Source organism: Hyperolius riggenbachi, chromosome 8, assembly GCF_040937935.1.
Source record: "Hyperolius riggenbachi isolate aHypRig1 chromosome 8, aHypRig1.pri, whole genome shotgun sequence".
NCBI lineage: Eukaryota > Metazoa > Chordata > Amphibia > Anura > Hyperoliidae > Hyperolius > Hyperolius riggenbachi.
The window spans coordinates 77616895-77628599 of record NC_090653.1 but is presented as its reverse complement, the minus strand read 5'-3'; positions in this window follow the sequence as shown (position 1 = coordinate 77628599).

Sequence of the window (11705 nt, the reverse complement as noted above, 5' to 3'; positions counted from 1 at the left end):
AATTCCCCCATTTGTATCTAGAGTGAAAGCGGCGATTGAGTGGGAAGAAGACTGCTCTTCACCCCAAAATAAAAAGAAAAGATATTATAAACATCTCAGTAAAGAAAAAACCTTTTTTCCTTTGATGGAGGAAATTAGAGAGCTCATTCTGGAAGAATGGGAAAAAACTACTAAAAAACCGTCCCTTAGGAACCGCTATCAAAAAATGTACCCCCTTTCGCAACAAAGTGAGGATCTAGTACAATCTAATCCTATTGTAGATGCTTCTTTAATGAAAATTGTTAGAAATGTGACACTACCAATGGAAGATTCCACTTTATTTAGAGACGTATTAGATCGCCAGATAGATCAAGATCTTAAAAGGTCATACTTGGCGACAGGAGAGGCAGCGAAGATTGCCATCACCCTGACTTCAGTAGCAAAGGCGATGAAGGTTTGGGTGGAAGATTTACAAAGAGCAGTGAAAAGAGCAAAAAACCTGGAAGATTTATCATTTGCTTTTCAGGAATTATCATTGACTGCAGATTTTGTTGGAGCTGCCAGTGTCAATCTAGTCCGTAGTTCTAGTAGGTCAATGTTATACTCAGTAATGGCCAGGAGATGTCTGTGGTTGAAGCCATGGTCGGCGGACCCAACGTCAAAACAGTCATGGGCAAAGATTCCGTTTGACGGGAAATATCTTTTTGGCCCGAAAATGGATGCAGCAATTTCTAGAGTGACTGGAGGGAAATCCGGCTTATTGCCGCAAGATCGCAAGTTTAGAAAACAGAGATTCCCACAGTACAGGAAACAAGTAGTCAACAAGTTCACAGAAGCGAAGTCGTATAAGCCTGGTAGAGAGTACAGAAGAAATTGGAGATCAACCCAACCATTCCAGAAAGTCAATAGATCAAAAACCACTAATGCAGAGGGAGGGAAGTCTTTTTGAAATGAGGCCCGCTCAAGAGATCCCAGTAGGTGCAAGATTGCAATACTTCAAGGATGTCTGGGCGGGAAGTGTACGGAATATGTGGATAGTGAACACTGTTTCTTCAGGTCATCAGTGGACATTCAAAAGGGGTCCGCCAAGAGACCATATGATTCGAACAAAAATTCCAAGTACAAGGAAAAAAAAACTCATTCTAAAAGAATATGTGTCAAAGATGTTGGATCAGAAAGCGGTTTGTCTAGTTCCGCCTTCAGAAGAAAGTACAGGCTACTATTCACCAATATTTCTGATAAAAAAGAAGTCAGGAAGCCTAAGACCAGTGTTGGATTTAAAGAGGCTGAACAAATTCGTTCAGATTCCAAAATTCAAAATGGAGACTCTGTCATCCATAATGATGTGTATGAGGCCAGGAGATTGGATGTCGTCCATAGACTTGAAGGACGCGTATTTTCACGTCCCGGTGCATGCAGAATTTCCAAGGTTTCTCCGGTTTGCGATTGGAGATCTGCACCTGCAGTTCGTTTGTCTTCCGTTTGGTCTCGCTACTTCTCCGCGAACTTTTTCGAAGGTGCTTCTCGCGGTAATTTCTTTGTTACGCCTTCGGGGAATACGCGTCCTTCATTACCTGGACGACATCATTCTCCTGGTCTCATCGGAACAGATGCTTCTACAGCACCAGGCTGTAATAATAGAAACATTATCAAATTATGGCTGGATAATAAACCTAGAAAAAAGTCACCTTCTTCCCTCACAAAGGATGCTGTTTCTGGGTGCAGTAATAGACACGGTACATCGCTCTATCTCTCTACCGGAAGAGAAGAGGTTAAAGATTCAAGAGTCAGTTCAGAGGATAATCAAAAAGCGATTTGTTCAAGCAAGGGATTGTCAGACTCTACTAGGCCTCATGTCCTCAACCATTCTCATGGTATCATGGGCCCATTGGCATCTCAGGCCATTTCAGTTGAACTTTCTGAGTCAGTGGGACACAGAGAATATGAAGCAATGGATAGAGATTCCGGAGTCAGTAAAGAACTCTCTAAAATGGTGGTTAAACAAGCACAATTTAATGAATTGTCGCAGTTTATTCCCTCCAGACTGGAAAATCGTTACGACAGATGCCAGTATTGTGGGATGGGGAGCAGTGCTAGAATCCCGACCAGCGCAGGGAGTTTGGGAGAAGAACTGTCAGCAAGTCGTTTCCAATGTATTGGAACTCAGGGCAGCCATCAAGCTCTATGTCATTTTCTCCCAGATTTGAAAGGTCATTCAGTCCTTCTAAGGATGGACAATGTATCGGCAGTGTCATATGTGAAGAGACAAGGAGGGACGCACAGCAAGACCTTAATGAGGGAGGTTGGTCCGATTATGCAGCTGGCTCAGATATACTTCAGGGACATTTCGGCTATCTATCTGCCAGGTCCACAGAACCAGCAAGCGGATTTTCTGTCTCGTCACCATTTAGACAACAACGAGTGGTCCCTGCATCCGAGGATATTTCTCCAACTGGTACACAGATGGGGGTTACCCCAGATAGATTTGTTTGCCTCACGAAAGAATCACAAAACGCCCCTGTACTATTCGAGGTATCCGGACCAGCAGTCCCTGGGAGCGGATGCGTTGACACACAATTGGAGGTTCAGCAAGGCTTATGCCTTCCCGCCGACTCCGCTAATCTTCAGATTTCTTCAGAAATTGAGTTACCTCAGGATGGAGGTGATTGCTGTACTACCATATTGGCCAGCCAGGCCTTGGTTCCCACTTCTTCTCCAGATGACCAAGGAGGATCCAGTACCACTGCCAATGGTCAGGGATCTCTTGTCACAAGGTCAGGTTCAACATGCCAATCTGGAACATTTACAGCTAATGGCTTGGAATTTGAGAGGGCTAGGTTACTAAATACAGGGTGTACAGTTGAGGTGGTGGAAACCTTACTTAAAGCCAAGAAACCGTCTACCACATCCTCATACAACAGGGTATGGAAGTCCTTTCAGGCTTTTTCCAACGAACAGGGGCTATCATCAGAAAATATAAAACCATGTGTTTGTTATTCTTACAAAAAGGCTTAAATTTGAATCTGTCATACTCAACTCTTAAGAGGCAGGTGTCGGCCATTTCTTCAGTGTCAGGAAGATCTTGGGCTGCTGAGCCATTAGTTAAACAATTCTTTAAGGCTGCAATCAAGTTAAGGCCTCCTATTAGACCAAGATTTCCGAAATGGGATCTACCCTTGATTTTGGATTTCCTTTCATCTTCTGCTGACTTCCAAAATGATAACGCAACACTACAAAATCTGTCATGGAAAACAGTATTCCTAATAGCCATTACTTCTGGGAGAAGGATGTCGGAATTACAGGCATTATCATGCAAGGAGCCTTATTTGATGTTCTTTCAGGACAGAGTGGTACTGTTCCCAGTGCAGTCGTTTCTTCCAAAATGTTCTTCTCTTCTTCACTTCAATCAGGAGTGGACGCTTCCATCATTTGTTTCTCAGGAGGATCCCTCTAAGCCTCATTCTCTGGACATCCCATCAACTATTAAGGCATATTTAGAAGCAACAAGGCAAATTAGGCAGTCTGACAGACTATTTATTATTCCAACAGGATACAGAAAGGGGAAAATGGCGTCTACAAGAACCTTGGCCTGTTGGGTTGTGAAGTTGATACAATTGGCATATAAGTCAAGAGACTTGGAGCCACCGCAGGACATTAACGCCCACTCAACAAGAAGTATATCTTCTTCATGGGCGGCATTGAACAAGGTATCATTATTGACAGTATGTAAAGCCGCAAATTGGGCAACTGATCACACTTTTATAAAGCATTATTGTGTTGAGCCAGCTTCTCTATCAACTGTAGATTTTGGAAAGAAATTTATTTCCTCTGCAATGAATAATGCTGTTTGATTTCAGTTCTATGTTTGGTTTATTAAACTTCTGTTCAGCATACCCACCCTAAATTTGTCTAGTTATTGCCCAGCAGTACACTGACATGGCAAACACTAGGGAAACTGGAAAACTGTATACTCACCTTGGGTAGTTTTCCTTTCCTAGTGTTTGTCCATGTTAGTGTACGGCCCCGCCCTATGCTGTCGGCTCGTTCTAGTAACACGGAATGGCAGTATGGGGTGTCTGAGGGTATTTATTAATTAATGGTCCTATCAGGGCAAAGGGAGGCGGGACTTTGCCCAGCAGTACACTGACATGGACAAACACTAGGAAAGGAAAACTACCCAAGGTGAGTATACAGTTTTCCAGTTTCTATTGGTTCCCAGCTCGTGTCAGTCATAGATGTCTCTGCTTTGGCTTCAGAGTCACGGCTCTCAGCACAGTCTCGCACAGACTCGCACTGTTAACGCCACACCAGAGGTGCAGGTAATTTTCCTGGGCTTTACCGCATGTTCTAGTTTTTATGAATTGACATTTACTGAGTACTGACATGTGTTGGGGTATTTACTGCACAAGTTGGTAATTTACCTTTCTGCTCGGTTATTTCAGCTTTTCATGCGGTAACAGCCTTTATGAATTGACATTTTCCTAAGTGTTCAGTAGACAGCTGAGAGAAATGCCCTATACTGTACAAACACACTCCAACAAGTAATAATAGGAACAAGTGACAAAAATCAACACATCCCTACACCATCTCTCTAATCTTCCTCATCCCAAAAATAGTCCTAGTCATCCTTTAGCGTAATTGGGAGGAACAGTCGATTCACCAGAAAAATTTGACAAGCTACTGTAGACATTTAAAGGGGCTGCACTGTTTTTAAAGAAAACAGCCCTTTCTGTTCTCAGCCATGAACCTGATGAGGAACCTTATCAAGCGGTTGTTAGTGTGGTAACATCCTACACAGTGTTTATAAAAGCCAAGTGTATTGCTCATCATCCTACTCTTTCTGCAAAAAGAAACACATTCTCACCGCTCTTTCGTTTAGAAACCAATAAGGAAGGTGTGGAATAAGGATGAAATGTCCTCTAACGTTGTTCTGCATATTAGCAAATTCCATTAACCATTACAGGACCACAGTGCTAAACCCCCCTAAAGACCAGGCTGTTTTATGTTTAATTGGCCACTGCAGCTTTAAGGCCAAGCTGCAGGGCCGCAGGACACAGCACACAAGTGATTCCCCCCCCCCCCCCCCCCCTTTTATCACCACCAACAGAGGTCATTGTTGGTGGGGTTTGATCGCCCCCCAGTTGTTTGTTTTTAACAAGTATTTGTCTTTTTTTTTAAATAAATAAATGTGTTTTTATTTCTATTTCCCTAACTCCCTCCCCCTCCCCGGCCAGCCTATCACAGCGATCGGCTTCAGCCTATCACTGCCGATCGCTCACTAGTGCCTCAGAGGGACAGCCCTGTCACATGGCTGTCCCCAGTACAGCGCTGCTGCTGATCGCAGCGCTGTACAATGTAGTTAGACGGCGAAACCGCCGTCTAACAGTAACCTGAGCGGCGATCGCCGCTCGTAGACTGAAGGCGGGGCGGAGCTCCGCAGCCCCAAGCAGGAGATGCGCGCGATCTCCTGCAAACTGCAGCCCCAGAACTTGATGCCAACATACATTTTTACGCGTTACTGGTTCAATGCGTACATTTTTACGCATTGAACAAGTAATGCGTAAAAATGTATGTGTTAATGTTCCTGTACTAGCGGGAATGCGTAAAAATGTACGCAATGCGGCCCGCCGACCTCCGAGGTTGGCAAGCTGCCAGCGGGGGACTGGCGCAGCAGTGAGTGACTACGAGGGCACAGGATGGCTGCATGGGGCTGGTAGAAGCCCCAGGTAAGTGATACTCATTTATTTTGCTTGGACATTCCCTTTAAAATGACAGCAGGCAAACAGGAATTTTGCACAATGGACAGAATCCAGAAGGCAGCAGAAACATTAGGACATGGAGGCGAAACATGAGATTGAAAAAAAAAGAGGTGCTACATGTTAGCTCAGCCCCCTAGCAGCAGCCTCTGCTATTCATACAGTGAAATACAATATTTTTTCAATACCTGTCTAGTGCGATCACTGTTGTGCAACGCTTTACAACTCCTCAGTGTCTTAAACAGTGAAACATTGTTTTTTTGCTATATATACAGCTGATGGCTTGGAATTTATTATGATAAATATCTATAGATGTTTTATAGTGTTAAATGATTAGCACCAGAATTATTATTCATCCTGTGATTTGGACAGTGTAATCAGATTGAGGATTAAATGGAAATATATGTGTAATTGATATCAATATTTCAGCAGCAAAAAACTTGTAATTTAGACAGTCATTAGACAGAAATCTAACTAAGGACACTAGGTCAACTGCCAAAGACCACTTCCCTATGCAGAAGGGACCCCATGCTTTCTGGAAATGTGCACATCTTATCTCCACCTGTCCACCAATTTCCACAACCCAAAAAACCCAAACAGTGACTTCTTCAGGCAGCGGTAGCATCGCCAAAGAGTAGCATCCACTCCAAAATACAGCAGACACGGCCATGGACTGCCAGAGTGTCAACTTATCTGTACTGTACAGATACTGTATGCAGGGACGGATCTAGGGGGGGGGGGGTCAAGCGGGTATCTTGCCCCAGGCGCAGCTTGTTGAATTCTTAAAAAGGCGGCAAAATGAATGGCAGTTCAGGCGCCAAAACCTGAGCTTGCCCCAGGCGCAACTTGGTCTTGATCCGTCCCTGACTGTATGCTGTCACACTGGCACTGCATGAAAGTAAATACAGGGTTAGAGTGATATGGAGGCTGCCATATTTATTTCTTTTTTAACAATACCAGTTGCCTGGCAGCCCTGCTGATCTATTTGGCTGCAGTACTGCCTGAAACAGGCATGCAGCTAATCTTGTCAGTTCTGATAGTGTGATCAGAAACACCTAATCTGCATATGCTTGTTCAGGGTCTATGGCTCAAACTATAAGGCAGGGAACACACACAGAATCACATACGTTTTACCATATGATAGTGGAAACCGCATGCGATTCTGCTGTGTTCCCTGCCTAATGCCTGGTACATAGCATGCAATTTCCCACCAGATAGATAATTCCCAACAGATACGATCGGATTTCAGATCATTTTTCTGATCACTTCTATGCAAATCAATCAGGGAAACGATCGGAAATCAGATCGGACCTGTTGGAAATGATCTATTCGACCCATCTATCTGACAGGAAATTGCATGGTGTTTACCAGGCTTTAGAGGCAGAGGATCAGCAGGGCAGCCTGGCAACTGGCTTAAATGTAAATAACTATGGCAGCTTCCATATACCGCTCACCTCGGGTTCACTTAAATATATATGCAAAGTAGTCTGAGATGGCTAGACTGGCAGATCCAAAAATAGGTCAACCTGATTACCAATAGGCTGTGCCTGGGAGAATTTACTTATCTTTGTATGCCTAGTAGGGAGCACAGAGAAGCCTTCTGGTACGTCATTGAAATCGTCAACGAGACACACCAAAGTCTCACACACATGCTAGATGATTCTCGGCCAAGGTGGCTGGTAGGGGCCACTTCTGCAAAGAATGACGCGTAGCCAAGAGACCAGGAATACCAGATCATCTCAGCCAAGCTCAGATCAAGGGCATCATTCTCCTCCTTACCTCTCCCATTCCATTGTGCACAATGTGTCCTTCCTACCTGCTCCATAGGCTAGTGACCTGTCTGTACAGCACTCGGCCCACAAACTGTCACGCAAGGGATTGATTCCCGATCCCTGTGGGAGACATCTGTATGTACAAGGGATTGATTCCCGTCCCTGTGGGAGACGGTACTTGTGCATGTGTATGTACAAGGGGTTGATTCCCGATCCCTGTGGGAGACATCTGTATGTACAAGGGGTTGATTCCCATCCCTGTGGGAGATGGTACTTGTGCATGTGTATGTACAGTATCTCAACCAGCGTAAAGGTTAAAGTGACTCTGTAACAAAAATTACAACATTTTTTCTACCATCCTACAAGTTCCTAAACCTATTCTTATGTGTTCTGGCTTACTGTAGCTCTTTCTACTATAACCATCTCTGTAATAAATCAATGTATCTTTCCCCTGTCAGACTTGTCGGCCTGTGTCTGGAAGACTGCCAAGTTCTTCAGTGTTGAACTGTTCCTCTATGCACACTCCAGTGTGTGTTTTATTTACATAAGCCAGCAGCTTCTCTGCTATCTTATCAGTGATAGAAGAGAGCTGGATAAAAATCCTCCTCTGGAGGCTGTGAAAGGAGCTGGTCTGTCACATACTGAGGAATTAACGACATAGGCAGAGCTGTCTGCAAGAAGCCTGTAATGTTCAGTGCATGAGAGAAGCTGGGGACAGAAGGTAAACACACACGAGTAATCTCTTGAGATTCAGAAGTAAGGCTGTATACAGCCTGCTTGTGTATGGATGTATTTTCTATGTGTGGACATGCTGTACATCAACCTACTTCCTGTTTTGGTGGCCATTTTGTTTGTTTATAAACAAACTTTTAAAAACTGTTTTTGACTACTTTTAATGCGGCGGGGAGCGGCGAAATTGTGACAGAGGGTAATAGGAGATGTCCCCTAACACACTGGTATGTTTACTTTTGTGCGATTTTAACAATACAGATTCTCTTTAAGCACCAATGCATATGTGACGTGCAGGATCCGTCCTTTGGTGTCAAAGGGGAAATGAGCATAGCCACCATAGTTCCCCATCAAGTCGTCTCCTTTTGGCTAAAAAAAAGCTATGTGTTTGTTACTATTGTACAGCGTGTCTGACATCTTGAGGAAGAACCTGTCGATTCAAATTGCCATGCGTCGCTATGACGACACACCACATTATTGCCTGAATAATGTAGTGCATGGTGCGCATAGCAGGTCCCAGCCTAAGCATGCAGATCAGATGTTTTTGACTGACTTCTGATTGGAATAGCAACATGCTGGTTTCAGGTATGTGGTTCAGATTAGTGTTGATCGAACACCCGAGCCCGAATAACTGGGTGTTCGATCAACACTAGTTCAGATACAACTGTAGCCAAAGACTTGGATTGCCAGAACTGGTATTGTTTCAAAGGAAAGTAATATGGAATCCTCCATATCCCTCTCAATTCAGGTTTACTTTAACATAAAAATAAAAAAAAAATCGGGTGACTTCTTGCAAAGCAATTGTGATAGATTTATAACAGCATATTATAAAGTTGGGCTGAAAAAGCCATGTGCATCTCAGGTGCTTTAAACATGAATTACATTAAACAGAATGGTCCCCATGGTGCAATGTGGTTGCAGTACAATTCACCCCAGGAGAACTGTGTAAAGCACACAATGTGAACCAAACAATGCATGTATGTAACAGAGACAAGCATGGACTGACAAAGCTGTAAGAAAAAATTTAATTTATTCACTGCATCCAGCCTTTCACTTATATTTACACACAGACAAGTCATCATCACCTAATAATACATGAACCGCTTTTGTCCTGAAATACTTGAGGTTGTGTATTGGTATCGGCCTGTAGACATGATTCAGCAAGCTGGAGGAGTGAAAGTAGTATAAACCATCTGATTATCCTGATGTGGTACAAAACACACACACATATATATATATATATACATATCCAGAACAAAAACAAAAAGGCTGATAAAAGTAACATGTCCTCCTATACAAATGTTCTACCAGAAGGGAGATCATAAAGGATGCAGCAAGCCTGACCTGCGTTATAAGTGACAGAGCTTGTACAGGTCACATCAGACAAGAGCGAGGATGTAAGATATGAGTAGTGGATGAGAAGGAAGGATGATCAATGATATGCAAATACTTCGAGTTTATGCAAATTTATGTACATTTTTATGCAAATATATGCAGCTTGAAAATGGACCAATCAAGTCCCACCCAGGTTTAAACTGATTGGTCCAATTTCAAGCTGCATATATTTTCATACAAATTTACATATATTTGCATAACCACGGAATTATTAGCTTATTATTGATCATCCCTAATGAGAAGTTGTATTGCGGACATTGTGGGCACACCCCTGCACAGCCTTTCTGTAGTAAATCCAGACAGGCTGGAGTCCTTAAGTGCGCACAACACAGGAATTGAACAATCACCAATTCATTTCCATTGAAGATTGCAAACATCTTCTGAAGTACTTATTTTTTTCCAGCTCCTGTGAACCGTTATAAATCAGGTCCTTTGTGTTCATATTGTGACCAGCACATCAAAGGGTAACTTTGCACCTTTCCTCACTGTAAGCTTTCAGAGTTGCTCTTTATACAAGTCATTATTTTGTATTACTGAAGTTATTACCATAAGGGAAATGATCACTTGCCAGCAGAAGGTTATTCGACTGCCTGGCCTGAATATCTGCAGCCCTTGCCATAAAGCACTACACTAACTGTCCCGATAGAGTACACTGCACTAACCATACCAACAGTGGTGTTAGGAGATGGGGCCTGCTAGAGATTGCAAATTACAATCCTTTAAGTTCTTTTGTACCAATTGTTGCAGCATTTTCTGGCGATTTGGAATTTTGTGCTAGCAAGTTTTATAGCGATTTCCATTAGCAGAAGGCATTATGGTGCAAAATGTGGTGGTGGCTTTGTACAGTAACTGACAGTAACTGGAAAGTGATTTTGCAGCGATCTTATACTTTGTATTAAAGTGTAAACGCTCCAAAACATGCTGCAGACACTGCGATTTTGGGAACTTGCCACTGTGGAATGACCTCCATTGACTTTCATTAACCTAGCGCTCTTGAAATTGCCATCGATCCCAAAACCCTACTGAAAGTGCTCTAGTGCGCCTCAGCCCTTATGGGTTTCCTATACAGAAATTCTAAAATACCTTTCTCACTTTTTTGTTACCTTGCAACTATGTGCAAAAACACTTCACATCCCCATTAAAGAGAACCCGAGGTGGGTTCTAAGAATCCTAATAGCAGACAGAGGCTGGCTGTGCATATAATCACCTGCCTCTGTTACTATATATCGTCCCTCCGGGGACCCCCTGCGCTCTGCTCTGCCCCCCATAAATCACAGCCGCGCTGTCAACATGCAGCGTGTCACCAGCCGACTGTTTACAATTGCCTATCAATCTCCGTCGCTCCCCCGCCTCCTCCATAGCTCCGGTCCCCGCCCGCGTCCCTTCCCTCCCCGCTGATTACGATTCTTAGAACCCGCCTCAGGTTCTCTGTAAATATGTACTAAATGCACACATATTTAAGTAGCGGGGATGCAAAGATTTTCCACAGATGCGAAAATAAATAGGTTATTTGACAGATCAGAACTTCTATATGGCAAAACCTGCTATTCTGACAGACTGCAACACTGACTGACACACCCCTACTCTCTTTACTTACCAGTCCCATCCTGAAATCCCTTCCTCAGTTGCTCCTACGGTACATATTGGGTTACTGATCTTAAAGTGAACTGGAGGTGAGAGTGATATGGAGGCTGCCATATTTATTTCCTTCTAAGCAATACCAGTTGCCTGGCTGTCCTGCTGATCCTCTGCCTCTAATACTTTTAGCCATAGACCCTGAACAAGCATGCAGCAGATCAGATGTTTCTGAAAAATATTGTCAGAACTGACAAGATTAGCTGCATGCTTGTTTCTGTTGTAATTCAGACATTTCTGCAGCCAAATACACTAGCAGGGTTGCCAGGCAATTGGGATTGTTTAAAAGGAAATAAATATGGCAGCCTCCATATCACTCTGACCTCAGGTTCGCTTTAAGGAAGTAGGAAAGGTTCTGATCTGTAAGGTAGTTACATTAAAGCTCCGTACACACATACGATAGTTCTTGTGAGAGAGGGGGTTGGTGTGGTCCGCCTTG